At 40.4% G+C, this 20,212-nt stretch overlaps 1 protein-coding gene across 1 annotated transcript in view; it reads left to right on the plus strand.

Moving 5' to 3' along the window:
* Positions 1–10,986: 10,986 nt before the first annotated feature.
* LOC122801842 (hydroxyacid oxidase 2-like) overlaps positions 10,987–20,212 on the plus strand; it is a 376,520-nt gene continuing 367,294 nt past the window's right edge. The window contains exon 1 of the mRNA XM_044071491.1: positions 10,987–11,062. The gene's annotated coding sequence lies outside the window, so the exon portion shown is untranslated. The remainder of the gene's footprint in view (positions 11,063–20,212) is intronic.

The raw sequence follows: 20,212 nt of genomic DNA on the forward strand, positions 1-20,212 counted from the left end.
AAACTCAATATTCTAAATAACTTACATACATTCAGAGCAAAGGCAGAGTACTGGTCAGTAGATGTGTTCAGGTTCAGACAAAATCCAAAATGCTCTGATTCTCTCTCTCTCTGAGAAAATCTTAAATTGATAATACATCGCTGCTGACTCATTTTAGATTACATCATTCTTAACAGTTCTGATTTAGCTTCCCAGGCTAACAGAAACTCAGAATTTACATTTCTTTTTGTAATGTGCACCAAAAAAAAAAAAAAAAAAAGCCACAGCAATAAAAGACATTATATATGTAAAATCTAGCAATTAACTCTGGTCTCAAAACAATAGAAAGAATTTGCTGGTCCAGACATCACGTCTCCGAATTTGAGATCAGTCATACAATGCTTGATTTATCACTGCACTGTGGTTACATTTTTGAAGCTTGTACAGCATATAGTTTAATCATAACATATGGTTCTCTTTCACATTTGTAAAACCAGCCTGTGGAGTATATTAATTTTTACAAATCACATAGAATTGTTTAGAAGATTCTATCTGGATGAGTTGGCAACCTTTTAGTTTTTCACATTCTGTGGGACTAAGAAGCATATAGTTGCTAGAGTAAAAACAGGTTTCATAGATTCATAGGTCTAAATTGCCAAGCTTACTCCTACTGGGGTTCGAACTATTTGAGTGCTTACCCCCCATTCTGATATTTTCTTTTTGCCATATATGCATCAAGACTATTTTGAGGAATGTTTAAGACTGGTTTATTCTAACTGTAAGGGCAAGCTTTTTCCATAATATTGGAAGGCTTTCCATAACTTATGTGTCACGTTTTGTATTATTGTTATATATATTTTTTGTTCAAGTTCACTGACCTTGGTGTTAGCTTCTCCAGTGGAACATTGCAGGCTTAGACTTCAAATAGAACTGTATCAGGCATTGTCTTATAGGTTAGGCAGAGCTCGTGTCTTAACTAACCTGTAAGAAGCTGCATATAACAACATTGCCTGAAACATTTCTTGTAATTTCCAATTTTCAAACCATATTATTTTTTGAATTAGGATTATTGCAACATTTCAAGTTATTTAAGGTGACTTGTTTAAAAGCTAAAAATGCAGCACTGTACTCAATAACTGATCAGATTAGTGAGGCATAAAGTTACATTTATCTTCTTGAAGTGACTAAACATGCTCTTTAGAATTAGATGGGCCACAGAGTATGGGACTTCACTGTTTACTTTGTGATCATAATATGTGTCCTTTTTTGTCAAGTGGCCTGATGCTATATTTACTGACAGTAAAGGTGAGATAATTATTATTGCACAAGGTTTATATTTTTCTTGATTATCTTGAGGAGCTTCAGCTTGTTGCATTTGAGGTAATGATAATACTGAGTTTGAAATTTTCAGTATATTTGGTTATCCATCGTCTGTTCCATGCACACACACACACACACACACACACACACACACACACACACACACACACACATATATATATATATATATATATATATATATATATATATATATAAGAAAAGTCTACATTCAAAACCTGATCATCTTGAAATCTAAGGCCTCAATCCTTACTCATAAGTTCATAGGTTTATAGGTGTGTACTAGGCTGATGGCTCTACAGCCTTTACAAGCCTAGCCCATAAAAGTGCCCTGGCATCATGCTACCCGACATTAGTTCCCAGTGCCTCTATCAAGTAGAGCCACTGGAGTGATCCCCGGGCTGAACTTTCTATTTACCATCCACTCATCAATATTTCTCTTGAAAAGGGCCAGTGAGGTACTCTGTTTGACATGTACGGGAAGTCTGTTCCAGAGCATGGGCAGTCTCTGGGTTATGAACCTGTCCCTCCAACATGTTCTGTTGATTGTGGTAATGAGGTTTAGGTCTCTGGAGCATGTGGTGCAGATGGATTGGGATTTCTTTAGATGTAGTATTTCTAACAGAGTTGGGTCAGACATGGCTTTATAAGTCAAGCAGAGATCGCCTCTTAGTAGATGGTATGAGACAGAGAATAGCTAGAGTTTTTTGAGTCTGTCCATGTAGGACATGTGTTTAAGGCTTAGGATCCTCTTCGTGAGGTACTTTTGTGGCCTTTCCAGCTGTTACATGTGTCTAGTGAGGTACATGCCAAATGGGGCATTATACTCGATGATTGGCCTAATGAGGGAAGAGTAGAGAGAGCTGATGACCTCTTTCTTTCTGGATGCAAAACCCTTGGAAATAAGATGTGCCACATAGAAGGGCTTTCTGACCACAGTGGCAATGTGGTAGTCGAAGGAGAGGTTGCTGTCAACCTGTGTCCCCAGATCTCTTATAACGCCTTCAGTGTTCAGTGGGCTCCCATCAATGTGGCAATTAGTGGGAACTAAGTTTTTCCCAAAGAAGATGACAACGCATTTTTTTAGCATTAAGCTTAAGGCCATGGTTTTGACACTAGTCATTGGTCTCAGTGAGGCCTTTCTGTAAGATGTCTACATCACTTGGCAAGCTAATAATGGCTCCCAGCTTGCAATCATCTGTGATCTTGGTCAGCCAGAGTCCCTCCATGTTGGCCTGGACTTCTGAGAAGTAGATGCCAAACAGGAGAGGACCCAGGACCGATCCCTGTGGGACTCCACTCATGACTGGTCAGCAGTCTGACTTGGAGTCTGCTACTTTCAAACTGTGGGTTCTATCTGTGAGCCAATTTGCAACCAACCTAGTGATATAGGGGTTGTTGCCTAGTTTGGTGAGTTTATCAATAATTCCTGAGTAGGGAATGATATCAAAGGCCTTGGCCAGATCGAGGTAGGCTGTATGAACTGCCTTGCCCTCATCCACAGCTCTGATGACTGACTCAAAGAAGTCAACCAGGTTCAGCAGGCATGAGCTACCTTTCACAAAACCAAACTGAGTGGGATCTAGAGTTTGGAGATTCCCTCTATCCTTGTTAATTAGGTCCATGATGATGTGCTACATACTCTTACATATCAGACTTGTGAGGCTAATGGTCGATAATTCCCAGGGTCTGCAGTTGCTCCTCCTTTATGGAGAGGGATGACTGTAGCAGTGCGTTATTCAGTAGGGAAAAAGCATAAGGTGAGTCTGTGACTGAACAGGGCACACAGATGTGGTGCCAGTTCACTTTGTAGTTCATGTAGAACACATCCAGGGATATAGTCGGGTCCCATGGAAGCTGTATTCTTGGCCTTGGACAATGCAGCTTTAACCTGTACTGCAGTAATGCTGGGTGCCTGGTATTCCTCTGGTATTGTGATTGGTCCTTTAGGGAGGAACAGAGGGGTAAAGTTGGCACTGAATCTGTCGGCCAGCATGTTGGGAATATCTGTTGGCTCAGTATGGGAGGTACCATTGTGCAGTAATTCAGAGCAAACCTGGGTATTACTATGGAGATTCTTGATATAACTATTGAAGGCTTTGTGGTTGTTTTTAGTGTCTGCCGCAATTCTGCCTTCATAGCTGGCTTTAGAGGTTTTGATGAGAGATCTCAGCTTTTTGTTGAGGCTAATAATGGAGTTTTGCTAGTCTTGGGACTTCACATTTTTCTGCAACAGTTTCTTCCTTCTATTGTAGAGTCTATTAATGGCAGGGGACCATCAGATTGGCTTCCTTTTTTGGAGGAGAGCATCTTGGTACTGTTGGGTATGGCTAGTTCCATGCATTTATGTACATGTTTATGTTATGTACATTTATGTTGGTGTATGATTCGGCAGTCATGCATCTATTGTCCATTGACATGGGTGCCGTGAAGTTAGCCACATCAGTTTTTAGGCTCCCAAAATCAGCTTTGGAGAAGTTTTACATGGTGGTTACATTTGTGGGGGGTGTGAGTGAGATGTGGATTTCCATAGTGATTAGTTTGTGGTCAGATCTAACCAGGGAGGAATTGACTATTGGTGCAGAGCAATGGTTGCCCATGTTAGTAATAACCAGGTCAAGGATGTTGCTTCCTCTAGTGGGGGGTAAGAATGAGCTAGTCCAAGGCATTGGAACTGATGTATTCCAGGAAGCGTTGGGCCAGTGTATTGGTGCATGAGTATTTTTCCCAGTTGATGGAGGGGTAGTTGAAGTCACCTAGTATGAGAATGTTGGATTGGACCCTAATAGTTTCCAGGGTGCTTAGGAATGTGGAGAGAGAGTCTTGGGACATGGTTGGGGACCTATAGCAGGCTATGACCTGAATCGCCATCTTACCTAATGTTAGTTGTACCTGAAGTATTTCAGATGGGTTATGCTGGGCTAGTAGTCTGGAGGTGTGCATATCCTTTATGAATATGGAGACACCGCCACCTTTGGAGCTTCAGTCCATGCTCTGGGGCCGAAAGGTGTGGAATGAGTTATAGCCTGGTAGTGCAGGTGTACTTTCTGCTGCTTTAAACCAGGTCTCTGTTACAACACAAATGTCGATATTCTCCATTTTGAGGAGTGCTTCGAGCAAGTGCATCTTAAGATTTAGACTTCTTGCATTGAGCAGCATGACCCTCAGATTGCATTTATTTATAGCTGCTACAGTGGTAATTTGGTCTTTGGAACATCACCTAAAAAAGGCACTATAGGGGTGGCAGGAGCCTTAGTCAGTATCCAGAAACCCAGGGGTGACAGATGCAGCCCATCTCTGGCAAAACATCAGGGTCTGTTATTCATGTCATCCCAAGCAGATAGATACTGGATCCCGTTAGAATGACACCAGAAAGGTAACCAATTGTTGAAGTCAATCATTTTCTGCTTGTACTGCGGTATCATTCTGGGCAATGGTAGGATGCTGCTCAGGGCTAGGGTCATACCTGCCTGGGCCACATAATTCGAGAGCTCTTCCATGTCTTGTTTCATGTAGTCCAGGGCGTGCGTCCCAGGTCATTCACACCCACAAGGACAGTGACAGAGTCATACTTGTACTTGTTGTGGAGTGAACTGAGTGCATGTGTTATGTGTCGGATTCTGGCACCTGATAGACAGCTGACTGTTACCGTCTCCTTATTCAACCTAGTGACTGGGACATCAGTGTGCCTCACTATTGAGTCACCTATGATTAGTGTATTGGGCAAGCTGTTTTGCCTTATGGGCTTTGGTTGAGGAGCACACTGAGTAGGTGAGCTATGTGTCTTGTGGTATGTGCTGTGTTGTGGTGGTTTTGTGCGTTTCTGCCTTGAAGGACTCTGCTGTTTGGGTAGATTTCCTATTCAAAGCCTCCATGAAGGCAGGTGTATGGTTTGTGTTTTTATATGAGAGCTGTGATGGTGGGTGTCCTGGAGGGCTATGTGTTGCATGTGGTGTGGTGCAGGTGTTGACCTTCTCCTCTTGACAAGCTATTCTGGTCTTTGCTTGAGAGTGCATGGCTTCCAATTTGGATATATAAGTGTATCTCTTACAAGTCTGAGTGTTGGGAGGTAAGAAGAGAGGGTTGTCTATCTACATGAGGTAGTTACCACACTGCCTCAGAATGCCCATATTCACCAGGTTAATAGGAGAAAGCACAGGGAAGTGACTTTTAGACATGCCAGGAGGGATGGTCATTATTACTAAGTACTGTAACTGTTTCCTTATAAAGTCCTTTTACAGGAAAAGTGTCACTCAAGGTGTCTGAGTCTGTACAGAGCACTGCCAAGCCCTTGAGGGGAAACTAATATGTAGACCCTGAAAATTTAAGGATGAAGTATCTAGGCAGATATTCTGAAGTTAGAAAGAAATCAAGCAGTACTTACTGAAAAATAAAGAATTAGCTTGTCAAGAATGATGAAAAGAGGGGAGTCGCATGAATGGCTACTGCCTGGCTACTACTAATGCTGGTCTCAGCACAGCTTCACTCTGTTGGGATGCGATACTCCTTTGCTTCTTCTCTCACCAGAAGCAAAATGTTAGCACCAATTCCAAGAAGAGAAGCAGGCCACGGCCTGTTTGGTGATCCACAGTCTTGTCGCAGATGATGCAAGGGTCTGCAGGTTTGTAGCCTTTTTCTGGTAGATGCATTGAATAGCAACCAGACCAATCAGACACTCACTCTCCAACCAGAAAGAGTCAGGAATCAATGCACTCTGCTTCTACTCTCTTCAGCTTGCTTATGCAGCTGTTGACTGAAATTAAGGGAAGTCATGTTATAAAATAGGGTCATAAATAAAACCAGAGTAAGATTATAAGGGAGGGATACCGTTTTTCAGCCTTTCACTTTCAGTAACACTGAAAACACTTGGACCTTTTATAGGCAAGTTGTGGGAGGGCTTAGTAATTAGTTTACCCTTAGGGATATTATACTGGCACCTGTCAATACATTTTCTGCAACCCGCCCGCATGTCAGCTATATAGTTAGGTTGTTCAAAATGAACCACAAACACACTGGTGAACAACTTGCAGTTACCTAGGATTTTGTGAGTACAAAGCTCATAGAACCAAAGTTGAATGAAGCACTAGATGATCTAGGCAGTCACCTAGGGCCCACTGGCCGGGGGCTGCCACAAAGCTTACTCTGCATGTGTTACATTTCTTCTTTAAGGCCATATGGAAAATTAAACCTTAGAGTAGAGTGTGATTAGACCTGGGCGTGGATTATGAGTTGAAAAGAAATGATCAGATACTCATTGCTGTTCTGCCAAATGCAGTGTGTGTGTGTTAAGTGCGCACTTTCGTCAGATACAATTCTCCAACTTCATCAGACAAAAGAAAAGACAACAATTAACCACTTTATATACTTACAAGTGGATGCAATTAGATGTTTTTATAACCTTACATGAATTAGTTTAGGTTTAACTGCATCCACTTGTAACTATAGAAGGTGGTTAATTGTTGTCTTTTCTTTTGTCTGATAAAGTTGGAGCATTGTCTCTGACGATAGCGCTCACATTAAATAGTGTGGTTTGGAGTACTTACAGCCTGCTTGCTTTTTTGTTATTTTACCAGCTTGTTCTTTTTTGGAGTTCTTTCTTCGTGTGTTAAGTGCTCCAGTTAGGAAATTGATTGGCTAAAATTTTCAGGCTCAAATCCTGTACCTTAAATATAAGACCCTCGAGCTTAAATCCTCTACAGCAGCTGCCAAACTGCATTTCAAGGACTGTTGCGTTTCAGTGCATTTTCAAAGAATGTTATGTTCTAGTGCATTTTCAAAGACTGTTGAGCTTCTGCACATTTTTAAATAATGTTGTCTTTCTGTGCATCTTCAAGGAATGTTGAAGTTTCAAGGGAAGTTGAGTTTACTGTTGCCCATGTTAATCTGTTTTCAGTATGTAACTGTTTTGTTTACCCAATGACCAGCATAAGTGTTTCTGCTATAAACTTTAAAAGCAGTGTTAGTAGAACAACAGATAGCATAATTGTCTTTGGTGCAGGAGGTTGTGGGTTCTACTCCTATACCATGTAAATGGAGTCTTGACATTGAGGTGCCCCCTTTAAGGGGGATAAGAGTGTTGCACTCCTGAGTCTGGCCTTCTTTCAATGAGATGCCTAGTAACTATCAACCTGTTACCAAATGACTGTCATTCCTTATTTCAATATTACCAGCTTACCAGTTTTTTTAAGTGTAACATGGGCAGTTTATTCTTCAAGGACAGCAGGCACTGAATTTGTACATGAAGCACTGAAATGTAAAGTTGCTTGTCAGCAGCAACCTCTTCATTAGTGATAGATCTTTTTAATGTAGAATTATTTAGATGACTTTTACTTTTGCATTCATTCTGTATATTGACTGATATTGGTGAATTATAATGATAGACATTTGAGTGACCTTTTGTGGTTGAAATGTCCTCTAGCGGGTAGTTTTGTCATTACTGGTTCGTATGTTTTGTTTCATTGCTTAATGGAAAAATGTTCAAACCTATATATTTAAAACACACTCTAACAAGTGGTGCTGTATTATTCAAGGAATATAATTAAATACAATCAGGATGGTGCATCAAAGTATACATGCATGTATGCATGTTTCAGAAAATGTGTGTTAGGGGCCTATGGTTTGAAAACAGCCCAAAGGTAAACTTTATCCACTACTGGCCAGATGCATTTTCTTTGAATGTGTGTTTCAATGCTGTTTCAATGAAGATGAATTTCAAGGGTAGAGAAGATTACTGTTCATGCTAAGTTTGTTTTCATTGTGAGACTGTATTGTTTTGTTTAGCAAATGTCTAGCAGTGCTTGTACTATACATTTTGAAATAAAAGTAATAAATCTCTAATAACTGTAGAAGTAAAGAAAAAATAGTATGCACACTGACAGGCTTGAGCAGTGTTTATGGTAAATGGGGAGAAATAGCCAAGTAAAGGGACATCAGAATGGTTAGGGGTGCTACCGGGGGGAGGGGGATGCTGTGAGGGGGCCTGATCCATTACCTTGCCTAGGGCCCCATTTGACCATGATCTGGCTCTGCATAGAACCAGCCTCTACTTTATGGTGACACCACTGTAGGTCTTGTCTTTACTATTTCAAAAAAAGACAGACCTCCAGAAGTTTATCTTTCCTCTCCCATATAAACTGCTGGACAAGTGCCATGCTTAAATGAATACCTCTACTCCAAAACTCACACCTGTGTACAACATTCTGAAATACATACTTTTGGAATTTCATAGGTTACTTGGTTTGATTTTCAAGACTAATACCAAATCTCCCAGCAGGATGAGATTCTGAGTCTTCCTGTCTGAGTCAAACATCTGTTCAGTGCAAAGTTTTGACACAATGTTACTGAGGATTTCATACCCTGTGTAGTACAGCTTTCAGAATGCTATAGCAATAACCCACGCCTGGGTGTGGGTAATGCGGGATTTAACCACGGTTGGCGTAGTTTGGTCCCGAGGACGAAGCCCGAGGGACCAAACAAAGACAACCGTGGGTAAATCTCGCATTACCCACACCCAGAAGTGGGTTATTGCTATTATACTATGACATTATTTAAGAAAAGAAACAATTACTTTTCTTAAATAATGGCATTGTATAATGCCTCTTTGCTGCCCTTCCGCAGCTGTCTGGCATCAGCGGCAGTTCTGATGTACTGAGCATGCCTACGCAGTACATCAGAGCTGTGGCCAAAAGCAATGGAGAAAGCAAGATCTCCATTGCTTTTTTTACTGTTTTGCTATGTTAAATGGGTTTAACATAGCAAGATAGCTTTAAAATAAGCAACGGAGATGTCCGTTGCTTATTTTAAAGCTGTCTCGCTATGTTAAACCCATTTAACATAGCGAAACAGTAAAAAACAACAGAGATCTTGCTTTCTCCGTTGCTTTTTTTTTTTAAACATGTCTCGCTATGTTAAATGGGTTTAACATAGCGAGACAGCTTTAAAATAAGCAACGGAGATCTCCGATGCTTATTTTAAAGCTGTCTAGCTATGTTAAACCCATTTAACATAGCGAGACAGGTTTAAAAAAAAGCAACGGAGAAAGCAAGATCTCCGTTGCTTTTTACACACTGTGTCGCTATGTTAAAGGAGTTTAACATAGCGAGACAGCTTTAAAAAAAGCAACGGAGATCTCTGTTGCTTTTTATAAACCTGTGTCGCTATGTTAAACTCTTTTAACATAGCGAGACAATGTTTTAAAAAAAGACTTATACTAATGGAAAAGTCGGCGACGGACCTTTTTCCATTAGTATAAGTCGATTTACAACGTGCACGCTGGCCAATCAGCGTGCACGTTTTGGAATATTAATAGGGGGTCATGGTATAATAGCTGTTAATAGATGTTCATGTAAAGGTGTCAGAATGCTCTTTACATTTTCTCAGTACAATATTACTACACCTTCTTGTAATACTTAAACGTTAACTCAGTGCACAGCACATTTATTGTGTTACAGTGACATCTGTATCACAACACATTGTTACTTATATGTTTTATGCATTTTTTAAAACCTAACAAAATATCATAAATTAAAGTTTGACTAGGTACATTCTACCACATTGTGAGAACAAGTATTGTTTACACAGGAAAGAATTAAAAAAAAAATAGCACTGCATAAATCATTTACATTTTGCTGTCCATCTTGACTGCTAATGTGGCATGATATCTGTGTGCATTACAAGGATTTGTCAAAATATCATTCTTAGTTCAGTTTTAGTTTGTGTAACCTTAAAGTTAATCTTTGAGCTTACAGATTATCAACTAGTTGGAGTAAAGTGCTGGCATATCTGTGCTAAATGATGCATAATTATTTACAGACTTCAAAAATCTGTTAAATAAAAGTACATCCAGGGTATTCAAGGCATTAGCAGGAGGGGAAAAAGTTAAATTTGGACTGCTCTTGTACTTTCTGACACTACACAATGTACATATTTGAAAACACGTACCAATGCACATGTGACACACACACACACACACACACACACACACACACACACACACACACACACACACACACACACACACACACATATTTGGTTCACATTTATTTACTTTTGTATTGGTGTCCAAAAAAAACTCTGTGCAAGGAGTATCAGACAATGGATTCATCAATGAATACTATAAATGCCAGATGTGCCAGGAAATATTGCAGTACCTTACAATGAGACATATCTAACAGTATCCGTTTTTGATATTATCTTCAGATTAAGCCACACCAATAATGTTTAATAACTAATATTGTAATGGAAGGCTTTAAGTTTCTAAATAAATTCACATTTTCTATGCAACAAGGTGAGCAAATACAACATTTCTGCATCTCCAGAGTAGTTTTACATTCTTCATTTGCTGCTAAAATGAATAACTCCGTAAATAAGTTACCACTGAAATGCAGGCCATCATAGATCTATCTAAAATGACTGTTCATTGTGTAGTACTTTTACTCCTAATTTCCTAAAGCAACATGTAGACTAAACAGGTCAAAGGGTAATGTAATGTCACTTTGCAAGGACAGCAGTTGCTTTAAAGAGGATCCCTCCCACCTTTCAGTGACAGCTTCAGTGAAAAAACAAAATGGAAAGGTCAAGCAAGGGTTAATCTTTATCAGTACAAATGTTTATTGTATAAACAATCCACTTAGACTGCCTGGGTATGTTAGTTTGCCACTGTGTGTAGAAAGCTTATTCGTTTGTGTGTGTCTTCATACTGGGGAAAAAGACGGACCACAGGAGCTGTTCCTTCTCCAGCTAAGAGGTAAATACTTTTTAAATGCTATTTCATTAACAAGAGAAGTATGATGTTTGCTTAGGCTTGCCTTATACATGTCCGATGATAAAGTCTAATACATAGTTTACAGTACATTCACTGTGCGTGTGTGTGTGTGTGTGTGTGTGTGTGTGTGTGTGTGTGTGTGTGTGTGTGTGTGTGTGTGTGTGTATGTATATATATATATATATATATATATATATATATATATATATATATATATATATATATATATTGTGTGCTTAATGAGGTGGCACTATTTTTGTGCAGCATCACATAACACCAAATTTGTAAATATTTTCTCACTGAAAATAAATTTTGGCTAGAATTTGTCCCATGTGGTCTGGCAGCTATTATTTTGATAATGAATATGCTGTTAGTAAGATTATATGATTTATAGCCTTTACGAAAAGACATTGGGAAAGACATCTATGAGTGTTAACATTTCTGTCTCATTTTTGTTTATGTAAATTACTGAGAAAATATTACTTCTGCAGATTAAATGTCACAGTTAATGAGGAAATATGTTAAAGAGAACTGTGTAATGTGATTTCAAATGTATATTTACTTTGCAGGATAATATGTCTTATTTAATAGCTTAGGAATATTTCAGATATAAAATTATGGAATTTTTCTTAAAAGGACATGCTCTGCAATGATAATATCCTAGTACAACAAGTCAGCCAATGAAATGGCCTTAGTATTAGCACTTAATTAAATAAATGCAGAGGTAATGACATCAAGACGTTTCTCATTTCATGGAAGCCATTTCACTTTCCAGTCACTCCAGACACAGTCCCTCCCTATCATGAAGTGAGACAGAACCCCTGCTGACCTTACCCAACCAGCCATTACCTGTTTAGAACTGGTCCCCATTCCCTATCACCAGAAACTTTATTGGAGTGCGCTCCTGCTTCCTTTATCACAAATGCAACACAGCCCACCATTTTCCATCACGAATGCATATGTACTCACCATTACTTTATCACCAAAGAAAGACTGCTGCCATTCTCCATCACCAATGCAGGACTTCTCCCCATTCTATATCACCAAAGCAGCACTGTTCCCCATTCTCCAGTCGGTTTCTTATTACCAAAACAAGACTGCTCCCCATTCTCCATCATCAGTGTAGGACTGCTCTCCATTCCTTATCACGACAGCAAGACTGCTCTCCAGGACTGTCCCCGATTCCTTATCACCAAAAAAGAATTGCTCCCCATTCTCTATTACCACTGTAGGACTGATCCCTGTTCTCCATTACCAATACAGCACTGTGTTCTGTTCCTCATTACCCAAACAAGATTGCTACCTGTTCTCCATTACCATTGCAGGACTGCACCCCATTCCTAATTACCAAAGCAGGACTGCTCCCCATTCCCCTTTACCAATGTGGTACTTCTCCCCATTCTCTATTACCAAAGCAGCACTGTTCCCCATTCTATATCATCAGTGCAGGACTGCACTCTGTTCCTTACTACCAAAACAAGACTGCCCCCCCCCACCTCCATTGCCAGTGCAGATCTGCTCACCATTCCTTATTACTAAAGTAGGACTTCTTCCTATTATCCATCATCAATGCACAGCAGCTCCCCATTCCTTATCATCAAAACAGGACTCATCTCATAAGTTAATAGGTTGTTAGTAAGCTAATAACCACAAGGGCCTTTTTAAGCCTACCCATGCATTCCAGTTCTCTGACATGTTCTGGTACCCTTGATAAGTTTAAGCAGGGGAATTGGGGGAGATGAAACATTTACAAGCAGGGGGCTGGGAAATGAACCATTTAGAGGTTACCTGTGTCTATTAAAGATATAGATGCCAAACCAGGGATGAATGTTCTGCTCCCCATCCAATTGTCCAAGTTGCACTTGAATTGGGTTAGAGAAGAACTCTGCTTCACATGGATGGGGAACCTGTTCCAGAGATGGGGTATTCTCTGAGATACATACCTGTCTCTCCAGCAGGTCCTATTTATATCACACTCAAGGTTTAAGTCTTTAAAACAGGTAATTCTGATGCTGTTTGTTTTGTGGATATGCAGGAGTTCCATCAGAGTGGGGTCTGACAATGCCCTGTATGGCGGGCATAGATCTCCCCTCAACACCCTGTAGGAGACAGAATACAGGAATAGGGTCTTGAGGGGATGTGCATATGACATTTTACTTACACCCTGTGTTCTTTTAGTGGAAGCTCTGTGGATGTTCCAGTTGTTGGATATACTTGGTTAGGTACATACCAAAGGAGGCATTGTACTCAACAATAGGTGTGATGAATGCCGAATACAGTGGAACAATGCCTTCCTTGGACCACACCTTTGTTTATAAGTTGTACAAAATAGAATTATTTCCTCACTACTGTGGAAACATGATGGTCAAAGGCTAGATTACTGTCTCTGTGTGTCCCTTAATCCCTGACTACTAAGTCAACTCTAAGAGGTGTGTTGTCAATATGATAGTTACCAGGGGTGCATGACTTCCAGAAGGATTTTATTATGCATTTCTTGGCATTTATTTTTAGATTGTGGCTCTGACACCAGTTCATTTGTCTATCAGCCCCTCCTGGAGAACATTTGTGTCAGTGTAGGATTCAAGGACAGCTCCTAATTTGCAGTCATCTGCAAATTTAGTCAGCCAGAGACCAATGACACTGGTCTTAACTTCAGAGAAGTAAATGCAAAAAAGGAGTGGTCCACAGAGCAATGCCTAAGGGACTCCACTTGTGACTGACCTGTTTGTAGAGGTGGATTTCCCAATTCTAACTTCTGGGGTCCTGTCTGTGAGCCAGTTGGCTATCCACTGGATGACATATGGCTTTGTACCTAACCTCTTGAGTTTGTCAAGAATGCCTTAGTGGGGTATTGTGTTAAATGCCTTGGCTAGGTAAAGGTAGGCAGTGTAAACCATTTTGCCCTCATCCATTGCTTTGGTGACTTTCTCAAGTCCACCAGGTTGAATTGGCATGGCCTGCTCTTGGCAAAACCAAACTGGGTTAGGTCCAGTGTCTGGAGGTTTGCAGTATCAATATTGATCACTTCCATGATAATTCTTTCCATAGCTTTGCATAAAAGACTAGTGAGACTTGTGGGTCTTTAGATGCTCACCTTTGTGCAGAGGGATGACTGTTGCTCTTCTCCATTCATGAGGCATGAAGCCTGTTTGGAGGCTGCAATTAAATAGCAGTTCCAAAGGAGCTGATAGGTCATGTTTCATGCTATTTAGAAGGTATCCTTGGATATTGTCTGGGCCCATTGATACAGTGTTGTTGGCCTTTTAGAGAGCATTAAGGACCTGTTCCCTAGTGATAGCAGGGAGAGTTATATTTGATGGTATTTCCTGAGGGAAGGTTGAGGGGAAGAGAGGGGTAAAGTTGCAGCTGAATTTATCGGCCAGCAGGTTTGCTAAATCTTCTGGGTCAGTGTAAGTGGCTCCATTTACAATAAGCTCTGCACACAATTGTGTACTGCATTTGAGGTTGCAGAGATAGTTAAAGAATGCCTTGTGGTTGTACATGGCCTAGGAGGCCACATTTACCTCAGATTTTGCTTTGGTAAACTTTATTTGTTATCTGAGTTGTTTGTTTAGTTTTGAAAGTGTTTTTATCCTGTAGGGTGCTGTGCCTTCTAATTTTTGCCATGATTTTCTTCCTTCTATTATACAGCTTATTGAATTTGTGATTTCACTAGAGTGGCTTGTTTATTGAGTTAGTACTATACTTTTTCCTGGTGGGTGCAACTGCCTCTGTGCAGCTATTAACATGTTTGTATAGGGTTTCTGTGAACCATTCTACATAGGCAGCAATGTCTCAGTGTTTATGGGGCTTGAAATTTGCCAGCTTAGCACTTAATAGTAGGAAATCAGCCTTGGAGTAGTTCCTGAATATTCCAGGGTTAGGTGGGGGCCCGGGTTTTATTTTTACTTTAAAAAGGAGACCATTTTGTGATCTGAGCATACCAGGGAAGACATTACACTAGGCAGCGCACAACACTTTCTTGTATTAGTAAGGACCAGATCCAGTATGGTTGCATCCCTGGTTGTTGTATTGACAATCTGGTCCGGGGAGTTTGTGTTTACAAAATTCAGGAATCTCTGTGCCTGTATGCTTGGTGTTGTATAAGGTTCCCAGTTAATAGTGGGATAATTAAAGTTGCCCATGAATATGGTACTGGGTTGGATGGTGAGTATTTCCAATAACTTTAAATACATGGTATGGGTTTCCTGGGTCATACAGGGGGACCTGTAGCTTGCAAGGAAGTGGCATTGGATTTTTCCTATGGTGATTTGAACATGGAGCAGCTCAAGTGCATTGTCCTCTTTGACCCGACTTGAAGTATATTTATTTTTTATGTAAATCAAGACACCTCCACCTTTAGTCCCTGTCTGTGTAGTAGCTGGTCTAAATGTGTGGAAGACATTGTAATCTTGCACTGTCAATGTGCTGTCTGCAGCTTTAAACCATGTCTCAGCGACTGCACAGATGTTACCATTCTCTAAGATGAAGAGAGATTCTAGGGAGTGGAGTTTTTTGTTTAGACTCCTAGCATTGAGCAGTAATAAATTTATATTTTCTTGGTTTTGATTTGCTGTTGGAAGTACTTTCAGTTTTGCATTGCCTAAAAAAGTGCACTGTGGGGAAGACAATGTTTTAGCTAATATTCAAAAGCCTAGAGAGGAGAGGTGCAAACCATCCCTCTCAAAGCAGCATGGTCTGTTGACCATCTCCTTCCATGCTGACTAATGCACCCCTTAGAATTATACCAGAAATTAAGCCAGTTATTAAAGTTAGTCATCTTTTGTTCATATTGTGGCATCATCCCTGAAGGTAAAATGCTGCTCAATGCTAGCCTCATACCAGCCTGGAACACATATTCCAAGAGCTTCATGATGTTTCTCTTCATATAGTCTAGGGAGGTACATCTCAGGTCATTTATACCCACATGGATTATGACTAAGTCATACTGGTACTTGTGGTTCAATGACCTGAGTGTGCATAATGTGGCAGATCCTAGTTGCTGATAAGTAACTGACCGTGACTCTCTCCTTACTAAGGCTGGTGAGGGGGACACCAGCATGTCTCACGATGAAGTCTCCAATGACCAGAATGTTGGATTGTGTGGTGGCTTGCCTTATGGGCCTAGAAGTAGAGGGTCCATGAGATGTGGCTGTATGTGTTGATGTGGGTGTTGTTTTGAAAGAGTGCATTTGGGGCTGCAGGGGATATTTGTTATGTATACTTTGTCTAGGAGTTCTTTGGGGTTTAGGAAGGGTACATTTAAGTGCTTCAGCATTTGTTGGTTGATATGTCTGCTTTGAAATGTGTGTGTTGGTTGCAGCGTATATACTACTGACAAACTTATTGACATTAGAAGTACTTTTATGAGAGAGCTTTGCCTCCAGTGACATTGTAAAAATGCAGCTGTCACATACCATATCAATTTGTTTGAGAATTAACTGATTGTCAGTAAACATTTGACAATTTCTACATTGCCACAGGATGTCCATATCCACCAAGCTGATAACACAGATAGTGGGAAAGTTCATAGCCATACAGGGCACTGCCAAACACTTGAGGGGAAACTAATAATTAGATGCTGAAAATTAAAAGATGAAGTATTTAAGCAGATATTCTGAATTTAGAAACAAATCAAGCAGTATTTACTGAAAACAAAGAATTAGCTTGTCACGAATGATGAAAAGAGGGGAGTTGCATGAATAGTCGCTGCCTAGCTACTACTAGCGCTGGTCTCACCACAGCATTACTCCACTGGGATACAATGCTCTTTTGCTTCTTCTCTCACCATAAGCAAAACATTACCAGCAATCTCAAGATGAGAAGCAAGTCACATCCCACTTGGTGATTCATAGTCCTTTCACAGATGATACAAGAGTCTGAAGTCTTGTTGTAGCCTTTTCCTGGTAGATGCCTTGAATAGCAACCAGACCAGTCAGGAACATCAAGCACAGATACTCACTGCTCAACCAGAAACTGTCAGAAATCAATGCACTCTGCTCCTTCTCTCACTAGGAGCGGAATATAAGCACAAAGTCCAAGTTGTCACCTGTGAGGCAATTATTAGGCTCTCTGGTGATCAGCAGTCTCTGGGAAATAATGTTCCTCTGCTCTTTCTCTAACCAGCAGCAAAACAGAAGCACTAATCCCTAGATGACTACTGAGAAGCAGAATGCCACCACTGCAAGACTGCTCTTCATTTTCAAAACACCAGCAAAGGATTGCTTCCCATTCCTTATTGCAAAACCAGGACTGCTTTGCATTCTCTGGCATAAATCCCCATTCCTTTGCATCAAAGCAGGACTGCTTTCCAGGACCATTCCCCATTCCTTATCACTAAAGCAGGATAACTCCCCATCCAACATTTCCAGTGCAGGACTACTCTGTATTTATTATCACCAAAGCAGGTCTTCTCCTCATTTTCCATTATTGATGCAGGATTGCTCCACATTTCTTATCACCAAAGCAGGATCACTCCCTATTCTCCATTACCAATGCAGGACGGCTCCCTATTCCTTATTGCAAAAGCAAGACTGCTTTACATTTTCTGGCACCAAAACAGAATTGCTCCCCACTCTTCTCTTCAAAGTAGAACTGTTCTCCATTTTCCATTACCAGTGCAAGGCTCCTCCCAATTCCCCGTCACCAAAGCAAGATTGGTCTCCATACTGCATCACCAGTGCAATACCACTCCCATTTCTCTGTAATCAAAGCAGAACTTCTCCCCATTCTACAGCAGAAGTGCAGGCCTCACCTCCATCCTTCATAACCAGTTCATCATAACTAGTGCATAACTGCTTCTCATTCTCCATCACTAAGGCAGGGCTGCTTTGCATTCTATATCATCAGTGCAAGACTATTCTCCATTCTCTATCACCAATTCCAGACTGCTTCCCATGCTCAGTCAACAATGCCAGACCACTCCTCATTCTTCATCACCAACACAGGACCACTCCCCATTCTTTATCATAAGTACAAAAGGCTACTCATTCTCTTTCACCAGTGCAGGACTGCATCACATTCTTTGTCAGCTAAATATGAACATATCTGTGGAATTTTTTAATCAGGTGTGTGACTCCATACCTTTAAACAGCAAACCTTCCACCCATTGCATAAAGCAGGCTGCTCTCATAAGGTGGAAATATCTGTCTACAGTAGTAGGCTGCAGTGAAGGGCTTTGGTGTGGTCAGTTAATATGGCTGAGAGCTAGTAAGATAGTCATGGTTAAGATTCTAGCCATCCTGATGTTACATAAATACAGTATTAGAAAATGGCCTACTGCTGTTTGGTTTATTCTGCATTCCTTAACTCAGCAGCATTTTTAATTTTCGTCCTGCTACTGTGCATATTAATAACATTTCTATATCCAATGTCCCTTTCCCAGATGTTTGAAAAACTGCAGTAATAATCTTTCCACTAAATCAAGTAAGGTCATTTGTATTTCTTTTGTTTTTTCAGTCGCTTTCTCTCTCTCTCTCTCTCTCTCTCTCTCTCTCTCTCTCTCTGTCTTTATGTGTGTCTCTTTCTCTTTGTCCTTTCTGTGTACAAATCTATTACTGCATCAAAGATCAGCAGTACAAAGTACAGAAGCATCAAGCCTGGCCAAGGTGCATCAAACACTCTTTTGTCCACAGTGAATACTATATACTAAAATATGCTCCAGAGAAAAAATTTCTCATAGATCTAATAAAAGCATTCTTTTTCTCTCTTTTTTTTTAATTCTTTTTCATATCTGCCACTCTTTGCTGAAACACCTCAATATGTCATTCACCCCGAGAGTTCTGTTTTGTTTTCTAGCTGTCTTATGGGTAATTTCTTTTGCTCTTATTGACCTAGTATCATATTCCAAAATAATTTGTGGCCATTACTTAGAGCTCACAATACACATAGAAGAAAGTTTGCTGACTCCCTTACATGATATATGCTGTTGTTGTTGTTGTGTCTTTCGGCTTTTCCTGGTTAGGGGTCGCCACAGTGGAACTCCGGCCCGCTAATGATTGGCAGTAGATTTTTAAGTGCCAAGTTGCCAGCTCTGACGCACAACCTTCAATGAAGGTACGCCCATTCACACATCTCCACACAAAAGATGCTCTAGCTGAGAATCGAACAGGACGACCTCATACTGTGAGGCGACAATGCTACCGCAGCACCACCACCGCAGTTACTCCCTCCCTTACATGATATATGCAAACCAAAAACCAAAAAGTATATAAGCCTTCACAGGCAGACCTAGGCACTATACCAGATTTAAAATGGATCAGACCATTTATAACTCTAAACTCTGAGGCAAGTATATACTGATAGAATATGAAGTAAAATCAGGTGAACTCTGTTGGGAAGGCCTCATTACTTCCCCCTAATACATGTATACTGGTGGTCAGTGGTAGTATCGAACCCAAACAAGCACAAACAACAATCAGACTACCTGCCAGCTAAATGCCACATCATATAGTATGACTATCAGGAGGTACTAAGGTACTGAGACAAAATGGGCGGAGTTATTTCCTTTTATCTATGCAGAGTAGCCTTTATCCTTGAACAAAATACAAAAAGTGTATACCAGTTAGTTGCACTTGTAGCTTGTGACAACTGTGAACAATTTTAGCTGTTTATATGCCACCTGTATTTGTCCCAACCATCTGATACAGAGACTTGTATAGTAGATATCCCTTTTGCCCCACAAATATTGTTACTGTGCTATTAATAGACAGAAATGGCATGGCTGGCAGACAATATACCACAGTATTTACATAATTAGCACTGTACCACTTATAGTCTTATGCAGAAAGCTCTGAATATACCCCATGTGTGATAGTGTATTGTATCATAAGACAGGGAGCACATCCAACATGTTGGCATAATTTAGAATTTTAAAGAATTATAGCAATTTAGTAATTCAGTGCAAGAGTGCACATCAAAGTCCTGGTGGCATAAATTATGCATATCTTTATATTTCATTTCACAAAGTGCATACAGTAAACGGAGGTAATCCAGAGGGCTCGAGTGGAGTCTGGTATCATACCTGTGACCCAAAGGGTGACAGGACTAACAAGTAATACAGTATAAAGGATTATTCCAGATAAAATAACTTTAGCTAGCTGATCTAAAGGAGTGTCTTTCTCTCTGAAACCC

Source organism: Protopterus annectens, chromosome 5.part0 (genome assembly GCF_019279795.1).
Source record: "Protopterus annectens isolate FY-2018-M chromosome 5.part0, PAN1.0, whole genome shotgun sequence".
Lineage (NCBI taxonomy): Eukaryota > Metazoa > Chordata > Ceratodontiformes > Protopteridae > Protopterus > Protopterus annectens.